Genomic DNA, 12,200 nt, shown 5'->3' with positions numbered 1-12,200 from the left:
TCAGGGGCAGCTGTGATTCATTCCACAATTCCTACTCTTTCCTGCCCTCACCTCACCCTATTCCCTCTTCTAAAGCTCCCATTACCAACAACCAGTAAAATGACCTGGCTCCTCAAACACCATTAAATATCTGTCTCAGTCTCTTTTTTCCCAATTTTTCATCCTCAGAAGGAGAGGTCTGGTCTCCATTCCTATCTTCTCCTTTGTTTTGTCAGTGTCTTTCCCCAGCATCTTTCTACCCTGATATTTCTCTGAGTACTCTCCCATAGAGTATACTATACTTAGAACTCTTTTTTGGTCTTCTCTTTTCAGTCTATCTCAGAAACTCCATAATCACAGATTTCCCCTGTTCATTGGGGATTTTCCTCAAGTACTTTGATTATTGCAACAGCCTTCAGGCTGTTAACCTAGACACTGATCATCTCACCTCCTTATCCAGTTACTTGCAGACAACCTCCATAAAGAAAAATTAATGAACAAAAATTAATAAAGCCATTTGAATTTTTGAAAACAAGTGAAAGATTTATTTTAAAGCATGTCTGCACATGTTTGTTTTAGGCATGGAGATTCCAAAGTTTCTCTACTAAACCAAGTGGCTTAGATGCTATGCAAGAGGAGGAATCATAGAAGGACTGTGATAAAGAAACCCCCAAGGCCTAAGTTGTGTGTCTGTGTGGTTAAGTCAGTAGAAAACCTCAGGTTGTTTTTTAATTTCCTCTCCAAAACTGCCTGCTCTTTAAGGAGACCAATCTTGGAGATTATTGAGTTTCATTGTCAAGATAGAACTCTCCTTAGAGATTTTCCTACAATAACCACTTTTCTCTTTTAGTTCTTACTTTGTTTCTATGATCCAGCCTCATTACTTCAGACCTGCTGAGGCTCGAGTTTAGAATGCCTTTTACCTCTTTTCTGCCATATCAACCATTGGCAACATGCTATAACATGTGGTAACTTGTAATTTTTTCTTCTTCTGAATATTATGTCCAGTAAGTCACAACCACATAGTTTTGCCAAGAAAATATTAAGGCTAAAAAATGTTGTTTTGTAGCAGGAGGCTACTTGAAAATCTTGAAAACTTATTATTTCTCAAACTGGAGTCACCACCTCAACCTGAATTCTCATAAAAGTTTGTCTATTCCCTTTTCAAGTTTTCATTAAGAGCATTCTACAAATCTCATCTTCCTAATGCTAAAGCCCATCAGAATATAAACTCCTGGAAGGCAGAGGTAGAGCATGTGCAGAAAATATAGTACTAGGAAAATTAAAGAAAGAAAACTAAAAGTAATATCTAATAATAGCTAGAAAATAGATAGTGCTTAAAGTTTGCAAAGTACTTTATAAATACGACCTCACTTTATCCCCACTTGAAAGAAGAGTAATTAAGAGCATGGAGGAGTAAAGCCATGATGACAAGCATTCTGAGAGGCAGAAATGATGAGTCTGCATTTAAATCTGATTTTAACTGCAGGTTGCCATGATTCTTCACTTGAGAAGATCAATTGTTTGCTAGAAAAGCAAACCATACGCTGGCCCCTTCCTACTACTTTAGTCTTCTTATTCCTGACCACCACTGTTCCCCCAAACATACCAACCCCTTACTCTGACATCCTCCTTGCCCTTCCCTCACACTAGGCACTCCCAACTCCAGGAATTTTCATTAGCTGTTCACCAAACCTGGAACTCTCTTCCTCCTCATCTTCATTTCTTACCTTCCCTGGTTTCCTTCAAATATCTTTTGTCTCTCCAATATAACCATTATCTACTAGCACAGTGACTGGTTCACAGTAGGTATTTAATCAATGCATGAATTAACTTGACTTTTGGGTTGTTCAAGATATTAAAACAAGGAAGCTAAATCACTCTTACTAGAAATTTATCAGTGGATAAGTGGAGAGAAATAGGAGCAAAAGGTGGTAAAATGTGTAAGAGAAGGTGTTATTGTTATTGTTGGTATTTTTGTTTTGTTGTTTTTGTCTGGTTGTTTTATCAGGATAAGGGATGTCAGAGAAGAAGATACAAAGACTAGTACAACACTTTCTGGATGGATCCAAGAGGATGCTAACTGAATAAACAGTTCTCAACAGAATTTATACAAGTATGCTCCAAATAACTAATAAGAATGACAATTAAAACACCTTGCAAATTGTTAATAATTTTTTTCAATATATTGATCAGTTGTGTTGATTTATTTCCTCTCTAAAAAAAATATGATTTATGATATAGCATGACTCTCAAGGTACACTTGAGACAGCCAAGATAATTTAAGAAACAGAAGACATCAACTAATATAAAAAAAGAAAAAGGAATGATTTAGCACTTTATGATCCAAACAAATTGGCATAATTGTTGCATTTATAATTCTCTCATCTCCTTAACTTTGCCAAGACTAAGCCCCCACTTCCTTTCTCTCACTTAGAATTTCAAAGCTTGGTCCAAGGGCTAGCTACTACTTGAGGCTTCTTTTGATACCCCCAAGAATTAAGTCCCAATCTTCCAATCCTCTACCAATTTCCTTGTATTTATTTCCATGTGGTTTCCTACATAAATTGTAAGGTACTTGCAGGCAGACGTTGGATTGCTTTTGTTTTTGAAGATCCAACAAAGAGCCTATAGTAGGAGCTTCATCTGGGCTCACTGATTGGTTGACTGATTGATAATACCCTTGAAACCTATCTCAAGGTTTCCACAGCATAGATTCAAACACCCTCTCACAGAAGAGTCAAACTAATGTATGCTGATACTTTATTTTTATTAAAGATTAGCTCTGGGGAATGTCATATAATGCAACAATTGAGACCAGACACACTCCATTTCTCAAGTTTGTAGAAATGAGATAAGATAGAACATCAAGGACAAAAGACATCAAAATTGTATACATTAAGTTCTTATCTCATTCATTCAATTCAAATCCTATTCCCCTCTAGTTCCAGGCGTAAAGCCTTAATATTCTCTTCTCTCCCTTCTTCCTCTTCCTCCTCCCCCCAAACAGGACAAGAGAAGACTGGAAACAATTCCTCTTGTTTTGTACCAGAAAACTAGTAAAGGGAATAGTTAAAATTGCCTTCTCAACTGCCTTAACATTAATCAATTTCTCTTCTTCTGAAGCATCTATTTCCATAGCAACAAGAAAGGATGATAACTGTACTAGGAAAGGAAGACAAGAGTTACCAGTTTATCTGCTTCTGCTTCTAAATCCCTCAGCTTTACTTCTATATGGCAACGAAAGAAAGGAAGTGGTGAAAGAGTTTCTTTAGATTCCCTTCTCCAATGTAGAAAAATGCTTGTTCACAAGGAGCTGTGCACAGATGGGTTTTGTCAGCTTTTGTATACTTCATTGCATACTCCTTCCCTTTGGGATTTCTATGCCATTTAAGAGAAAGCAATATCATATCCTGGGTTTCCCTTCTGCCCCTAAATGATGGATTTGAAATGATCTCCTTGTCATAAGGATGGGATCTGATGCAACTGAAGAATTTCTGGAATTGGATACATACATACATGTCTATATCTATACACCTTGGGAAAGTAAGGAAAATGTAACATATTATTTGAAAATATTCCATTTTCTATCCTATATCCAACTCTATCAATTAGTTGTTATTGGAGTTTGGGATTCTTTTTTTTTTTTTTACATTAAATAAAATTTTATTAGGGAAAAAAATATATCTAATTGAGCTGTGGGTGATCTTTAGTCCCTGCTTGGTCAGCTGATCAGAGTGCCAAACTCTTTATTCTCAGGCTATTACTATGGCAATGGCTATGTAGTAAAGCATGGTGGAAACACAAAACTTGGCTTCAGGTCCAGTTGAAAAATAGGATTTCCAAGGATAAAATTGCAGCAGTATTTTGTGATCCCTGGCACTAGAGAGGCTAACTTTACAATGCTGGGTTGACATTACTAGGAGACTTATCTCAGAGATTTGAAAGTAATGTGAGATGTATATGCTGTGGCAGGATCCATTTAGATTGCTATATAGATAGGCCTAATAATATAGAAATACTATCCTTTCTAAAATAGGAATTGATACATAATACAGCCAATTGAGATTGTTTGGTGTTTCTTACAGCCTGAATATTTAAGTATAAAATATTATATACTTGATATAATAAATATTCTATATACAGAACAGATTATTTGAAATCTCCTTTGCATGCAAGCTTCCTTATGTCTCCAAGAGCACTTTTCTGGAACTCTGGAATTTCAAAGGAGGGCAAGCATCCAGAATTTCTAAACCAAAATTCTGGCAACTTTGGAGTTAGTTCTTGGAAAACAAAACAAAACAAAACAAGACAAAATAAAATAAAATAAAACCCCCGAATCTGGAACTATAGTCTCTCTTTATTTCCATGAACCAAGAAATCAAAACATGGCAGTAGATGAAAGTACAAAACAGTAAGTAAGGGTGTAACACTGGGCCAAGACATGACCTCCATTACAACCAGCTTTGTTCCATAAGGTACTCATCTTCTTGTTTGGAGCTCAGAATGGATTCCACCAGCCCCCCACCCCTACCTCAAAATTGGCTTGAAGTGATAGTTCAGTTCCTGGGCTGGATCAACCTGAAAATCCATGATGATGTTCAACTCTCCCACCGTATTTTTAATACGATAGGTGTCTCAGAGCTCTGAAGATTCGAATAAGAAGCCCGATATTGCCTATGTCTGTCATCCAAGCCCAACCTGAGTTCAAAGACTTATCATTAGAGGGTTGGACACAAGATTATATAAAGCCAGCTAGTAAGGCAAAGAGGAGATTGTGTTCTGGTGGTGGAAGGAATGTCCACATGGATAGAATCATCACAGATTCTGGAAATAATAAAATTAAATAAGTAGCTAAACTTTAAAGCCACAACAATGTTTCCAGAAGAAAAATATGTCTGCTCTCCTTTGGGACATCAAGGATACAATATGTCCTGTTTAACCCTTCTCGCCCCATGCTCCACCACAAAAATGTAAGACTTCATTAGCTCTGGCAGCAGCTCCAGTGGCATGATGGGTCTAGGGAACTCATCCTCCCAAAGCTTGAAAGCTAACTCTGGCTTCATGAGCAGTACTGAGAAGAGAAAGAATGATTCTAATGGCAAGAAGAAAGTAAAAACTGGAGAAGGAATGATGGTAGTTGACTATATTAGAAGGACAAGGTAAATGATAAGGTGGCGGGAAGAAAAGAAATCCTCAGCAAAGAAAAGCAAATTCATACTGCCACATGGTAGATACTCCTCAGCTCCATCTAAGTTAATAATTGTCTGCACTGAATGTAATACTTCTTTGGCATTTCCCTTAAAATGACTAGATTTTAGAGACAGCAGGAAACCAATACATTTCACAGCATGGCAGAAGAAGTTGAATGGCTGGCTGGAGGCAGTATCCAGGCAATTCAGAAACAGACTCAGACTCAGTCATCTTAATCACAATCTGAGCCTCTCCAAACCTCAGTCCCTGAAGGGGTTGTCCTGCCATATATCCCATACAAAGGAATCTCCTAGAGATCTGTCTGTGTAGTTAAGTCAAGCCAATAACTGAGTTCTAGGCCCCCAAAGCCATCATTTGTTTGACTCCACAAATACAATCAATGCTTTTAATCTCATCTAATTAGAAATTGTGAATCACTTCTAGACACATCTAGTGTCAAAGTATATTTATAAGCAGCAACACCTGTGAAGAGTGAAAAGGGAGAAAAGTTCAGAATATAGAGATACACTACTCATTACCAAACAACTTTCTGATTTCACATTCACGTGGAGTCTGTGCTTCCTTTCCAAGTGGGACCATAATAAATATGGCTGCTAACAGAAATACCAAGACAGAGACTTTAGGAGAATTTATTCTTCATCCTTTCTCACTGTCCCTTGTCTGTGGTGATTAATTTCTTACTCCTCAGCCTCTCTGTCTAGGCCTTACCATATGTGCAGTATATTCTAATGGAGCAGCCATTATTTAAAATTCAATTCCCCTGTGAAGCTGAAGCACGGTCTGCTCTCAGCATCCTAATCTTCCCCCTTAAAGGACAGCTTTCTCTTAATTCAATTACAAATAGATTCATGGAGGCTTATGAAGAACTACATGCAAAGGTAAATTTATTAGCATTATCAGTTAGTCATTATTGTTTACTCATGTATATTGCAAGTTGTAAAGATATAGTTCCTTTTCAGAATATATCTTATGGCCGAGAATAGTTCTCCATCAATATTTGTGGTGTTGCCCAAGGACTTTAAAATAGGCAGATTCAATCCCTTTCTCACCAGAAACCTAATACCACTTTCTATACCAAACAAGCAATGATACGGATCCCCAGTGGGCGTCTAGCAAATAACAATTACAGTAATCTAATCCTGGGCAGGAAGAAACATGAATCATCATTTCAAGGTCTAACAGAGCAATGTGATTAAAAGCAGACCATCTTAGATGGCTTTCAACAGAAACCTAACAATGTCCACCCAGCTAATAGCAGAAAAAGAGCAACTTAATTTTTATCAAAGCAGAAGGTGAACAGGGCTAATGTAGCCATTTTTTTTTAAGGTCACATTTAGAAGAAGGATACCACAACAAAGGATCAGATGAGATAATATTTGTAAAGCACTTAGCACAGTGCTTGGCTCATAGTAGAGGTTAATAAATACTTTCCACTTTTCCTCCTTCACTTCCCAAAGCAGAATCTATGTGTGTCACACCCTTATCTAGGACTCAGAGTCTGGACTAATACCCAGGTGTCCATGTGGTCTTTGGAAAAATCATTTATTTCACTCCTAGTCCTCTTAATTGTTTAATTAAGAAAATGGGACTAGAGGGGCAGCTAGGTGGTGCAGTGGATAGAGCACCAACCCTGAAGTGAGGAGGACCTGAGTTCAATCTGGTCTCAGTTTTGAGACTTAACACTTCCTGGCTGTTTGACCCTGGGCAAGTCACTTAACCCCAATTGCTTCAATAAAAACAAAAAAGAAAGAAAGAAAATGGGACTAGATTAGACTAGGTATTTGGTGAAGTATCTTCTAGTTCCAATGTTGTGATTTCTAAACTATGTAATCTTTGAGTCTCATGAGTACACCAAGCCTACAACAGCATGGCAATCCTTAAAGAATGGCTCAAATTCCAGTGTCACATATGAAGGCCACTAGGAGCAAACAAAAAGATGGGTAACAATTAGCATCAAGAAGTCCCCACTCTGCCATCCTGCCTTTTCAAAGAACCACATCACAGAAGTATGCAGGAAGTCCAATTTCTAATTCTTCTTCCAGACTTGAAAAAAACCCAACAACAAAAAAACCCCCTCTTCTCCCATCTCCAAGGGACCACAGCATGAGTGGGCTGGGAAAGTTGCACATGGCACTCCTAAAACTGAACTATCACTTGGCTTCATAATTCTTGTGCACAGCTGCATTCAATTTTCTGTCCTTGGGGTTTTTAAAGGAACATTTCTTCTATGGCCAGGATTCTCAAGTTTTATGGTTATACAACTCTCTCCCAGGGCCAAAGAATGCTCAAAAAGTCTTAAACCCGGCAAAAAAAAAAAGTTAAGAAGAGTATCCAAAAAAATATGAACTCTAAAAGAAAAATCACCCCAATTCTTAGAACTATAGGATCATAGGTCTAGAGCCAGAAAGGCCTTCAGTCCAAAAACTTCTCTATAGTTGAGGAACCTAAGGCTCAGGGAGGTAGTTGCTCTAATGTACTTTAACCCTCCCTTCCAAATCTCCTTCAAATCCACCTAGGATGACTTTTCTATCCAATTGAGACAAAAATGCAGAATCCTGGGAGTGTAGGTAAAAGGAAAATTGTCATTACATTCTTCTAAGATCTCTTATCTCCCACTTTCGAGTGAGTTCCACTTGAAAGAAGATGAACAACCCTTAAGTCACATCCTAAATTTAAAAAGGAGGATTTCTTCCCCCTTGCCCTCCATCTATGAAGCAAAGTGCTTTCTATTCACTGGCACTGGTAGAGTAATAAGTATCAATATTTTTTTACTTGGAATCCAATTTATGTTATTTATATTTGAAATGCTGCTGCCAAAATCCCCCAAAATGAGTGTTTGGTCATGTTAGGATAAACCAACACCTGACGCACTCCTTCTTTTTCCAATCTATTATCTTAGTCTAAAGGAGGTAAATGACTAAGCCCGTTATAAGACCAGGAACAGAGAAACCAGCTATCCCCTATCATTCCTTGGGACCCTTCTCTCTCTAAAGTAAACCAGCTGGAATCATTTTAGAAGCAGCAAAAGTTTCTTACCTGTCCTCTTCAAACTCTGGCTCTGTATTTCTCCTGCTGTACCAAATTTCAAGGGGTGCTTGATCACAGGATTAGCCTGGGTGGCCCCCCAAACACCACATTTACACTTGACCCCCCCTTTAAGTTCTCTAAATCAGTCTCTTTCTGTGTGTGTCACCCACATTCATTGGATCAAAGAGACCAGCAGAGTTCAAGCCTGAGGTTTGTGACATGTTGGAAGCCTGGCGGCATCGCAAGATAAATACCAAATCTTGGAGAACTGTAAAGCAATTTGCACAGATCGGCCCCAGGCAGAGAAAGGATTCAACAATATATCCCTGAGTTAAGTGAAAAGCTAAAGCCTGCCCAAGGTAGTGCATTTCTTGGAGATGGCCAGAGGAACACTTAAGCCTACCTTGTCCATCCCCAGACATGATGAGCGACCCAGGAATGTAAGCTTTTCTCAGGGGAAGCATCTCGAGCAGAAGAGACCAACAGGCTCCTGTTAACCACTTCCTATCCTTTGGAACCCAGAAAGCCAAGCTCCCAGTTCCAAGTGCCCTTTTGTACCCTTACCAGTCCAAGAGGGCAGATTGATCTGATATTCCCCTTTCAAATCTCCTGTGAACCAAGTTAATTAGAGGTTCCTGACTATGCAAGCACCATGCAGAAAGGAAGTCAGGGGTCTTCCATCAGGGCTGGCTCTTAACTTCAGAGAGCGTGTTTGGGCTTTTTCAGCCAAATGGGATTGATTTGAAACTTTTTTTTTTTTTTTTAAATTCTCATAAGTGAGTATCAAATTCACTCTGGCTCATTAATCAGATACTTCTTAGAAGTAATGTCCTGATAAATATCATACTAAAAACTCCTCCCGAGTCCCCTGCCACAAAAATAAAACCTACCAAGAGCCTCTACCAGGGATTGAAAACAAAGAAGCCCTATGATTTCGTGCCAAGCCTGCAAGACAGCAAAAGATTTTCTGACTGTGTAGTTTTCACATAAAGAGGCAAGAGAAGTCTCCTCATATATACAGCATTTGCTCAGTAAAAAGGGGGAAATCGCTGTAAAGATCTTGCTCTGCAGAAACAGAAAGAAATCAAACAATATCTCACTGTCTTGCTCAAAGTCATCTTGAGTGAGCTCTGTTAGGTGATGTGTTCAAACTCAAACAGGTTTTGAAGGGAGTCTCCTTCCAACAATGTCTTTAAGAGAAGGGAAAGGGGTCCACTAATTGGTCACTAATTTTAAAAATATATGCTTTAATACTATGAAAATCAAAAGAACTATTTAGGCAAATCTGTAATAGCCACAGTCAAATTACCCCTGCTCCACACTAACATGCTTCAGTGCCTTGATTTGCCTCTCTGGTCAGTACCTCACCATGATTACTATGCTCACTGAAAGTCTCCACAAGTATCAGAACAGATGCTAAAAGCACATGGAGCAAAGATAAAACATGGGAAACCACAATTTGGCTTCACAGGGATCCGCTTTAGGAATACAGAAGTGCTCCTTTACTCTGATCTCAATGGAGTATGCACAAACAATTCAACAAACTTGGTAAGCATACCTCTAATAATCTTCCCTGTTCCTACCACCTCAAAACTATCTCTCAGTCTACATCGCTTTGCAGTCCTTGAAAATTAAACAAGGGATGATGATGTTGTCATTTTTCTCTCCTAGCCATGCTGAAAAGATCTGCCCTGAGCTTAGTCTCCATGGGACTATTTTGCAACCTAATTATGCCAAGTGAGGAGTAGTGTAGGTAAAGGAGGAAGTCCCTATCATCTGGTTCCAAGAGAGGTGACTTAGACCCAAAACAGCTCCAAAGTGGGGACTTTTAGACCTTTTAGGGGGATTCAACTTATTCTAGGGTACACCTACAGAGCTCATTTAAATGAGATTCCCTAGAATCCTGGATAATGGACCAAACAATTCCCAATATGGATTTCTGTGTTTGAACATTGTTCCAATACCTTAAAGCTCTGGAATTACGAATATGAAACGTCCCCACTTCCACACCTCAATAGCACAATTTAGCTAATAGCTATGAAGAAGTCCACTTCACAGAGTTCTCGGTCTGGCAGGACTTCAGAGACCCCTTTCCCTTTTCATATGTAGAAACTGAAGCCCAGAGACATTAAGCCCCTTTCCTGAGGTCATATATATAAGAAGGCAGGAATTAAGCCCTAGCCCTCTAACTTGAATTAGGGTGCTTTTCCCTGGACTGGATCTAAAGAAATGACGTCAGGGAACAATATAGGAACATACCAGAAATTCTTCAGGTATTCATACCAAATGGTCCATTTGTTCTCTTGTCTTTAAGATAACAAAGCTTCTAGAAGAAGCTTAACATAATGGAAAGAATGCTTGATGTCTTTCAGAAATAGTTACCAGTGATGCCTCGGTTGTCTCATATGTAAAACGAAATGGAGAAGGAAATAGCAAACACTTCAAGATCTTTGCCAAGAAAATCCCAAATGGGATTACACAGAGTTGGACATGACTGAAAAATGACTGAAAAGAATCTTGGAGATAGATTTTATATATACACAGATTAGAAAACTGAGGCTGAAAGACATTAAATGACTTCCCCAAAATCAAACAGCTAGGGGTAATAGAAACAGGATTTGAACTCAGGTCCTGTGATTCTCAACCAAGTACTCTTTCCACTTTTTAAACTCAGCAGTTTTATGGACAAATCCTAATTAAATCAAATTGCTTTTAAAAAAAAAGAGAGAGAGAGAAAGAAAAATAAATGGTTACCAGTGATTCACAAGGCAATCTAACAAATTCTCTGGATAAAGACAAAGTGAATCAAGTATTAGCCACCGAACTATTATCATAATGGTCCCCCATTCCCACTTACCTCAATCTTTGATCTTCAAAATGTGGTTTAACTCATGAAGCTGTACACTATCATTCTCCAACTTCTCAAGGGGATCTGCATACGCTCTCCTCTAAAGAAAGAGGGAGGTGAAAAAAACAAAACATAAGTCACTATTTTGCCACCTGAGAAACAATGAAGCAAATGAAATGACAACCTAGTAGATTCCCAAAGTAGACCAAGACCTTCTTCAGTGATTAATTTTCTGCTCCTGAAGTGTTTTTCTCCTCTTTAAATTATTCACCCACTGTCAGTAGTGAAAATGAAAGATAGTATAGTTTATCTCATGTTAAAAAGAAAAAAAACAACAACCTATAAAAATGACTCCTTAAAATGATGGCCTTTCTCTTTCACGTAAAGCAAGTTAATTAATAAGCTCTACAATAAAATACCTCATGAATCTTTGGTTTTATTTTTCTCCTGTGTACTCTGCTTTCTCCATTGTCCCAAGATATGTATAATGTTGTTCTGAGCTTTTTGAGTGTAGACAAAAGTTATGTTATATAATTATAGTCACTACTCAAATGTAAATTCATATCCCATAAAAGTATTTGGAGCTTTGAGGAAGAATGGGATGTAAAACCTGGAAAATATTTTGGAATAGGAGGGTGAAGATTACTTTTTGCCTTTGCCCAGAAAAGTCTTAGACTAAAGAGCAAAGTGGGAAGGGGTAGCTTGAGAAAGATGCCCAAAACAAATGGTTCAAAATATTCTATGTGTAAACTTATCAGTAGCTACAATAAAAGACTACAGGTCCTGGAATCATATCTATTGACGATCAAAAGAACTAGGCTGTGGCCAAAAATATTATATCCAACAATATTATGAATAAGAAAAAAATGGACATTCAATGAACTTGCAGATTTTCAGGACTTTTATCAACCAAATCTGAACTTAGCATAAAATTTAAGATATAAATGCCAATATCAAAGATCAATTTTAAGGAACTCAACATGGATAAACCGTTTAAACATGGAGAAAAAAATTCTACAAGTGGGCATCAAGGAGGGTTGAATAATCCATACAGGTGCTGGAAGGAAACAGGGAAAGGAAAAGAGAAAGTCCAATTGAGCTAAGAGTAGAGAAAAGTAAAACTAAAAAAAAC

The 12,200-nt window shown here is 38.1% G+C and overlaps 1 protein-coding gene across 5 annotated transcripts in view; it reads right to left on the bottom strand.

Annotated features, from left to right (window-relative positions):
• The window catches only part of SVIL (supervillin), a 247,505-nt gene that overhangs the window by 172,273 nt on the left and 63,032 nt on the right, over positions 1-12,200 (bottom strand). For all 5 annotated transcript variants that reach the window (XM_074267041.1, XM_074267042.1, XM_074267034.1 and 2 more), the window contains exon 4: positions 11,078-11,168. The gene's annotated coding sequence lies outside the window, so the exon portion shown is untranslated. The remainder of the gene's footprint in view (positions 1-11,077; positions 11,169-12,200) is intronic.

This window comes from Sminthopsis crassicaudata, chromosome 5 (assembly GCF_048593235.1).
Source record: "Sminthopsis crassicaudata isolate SCR6 chromosome 5, ASM4859323v1, whole genome shotgun sequence".
NCBI lineage: Eukaryota > Metazoa > Chordata > Mammalia > Dasyuromorphia > Dasyuridae > Sminthopsis > Sminthopsis crassicaudata.
This window is presented reverse-complemented; position numbering and strand designations above follow the sequence as displayed.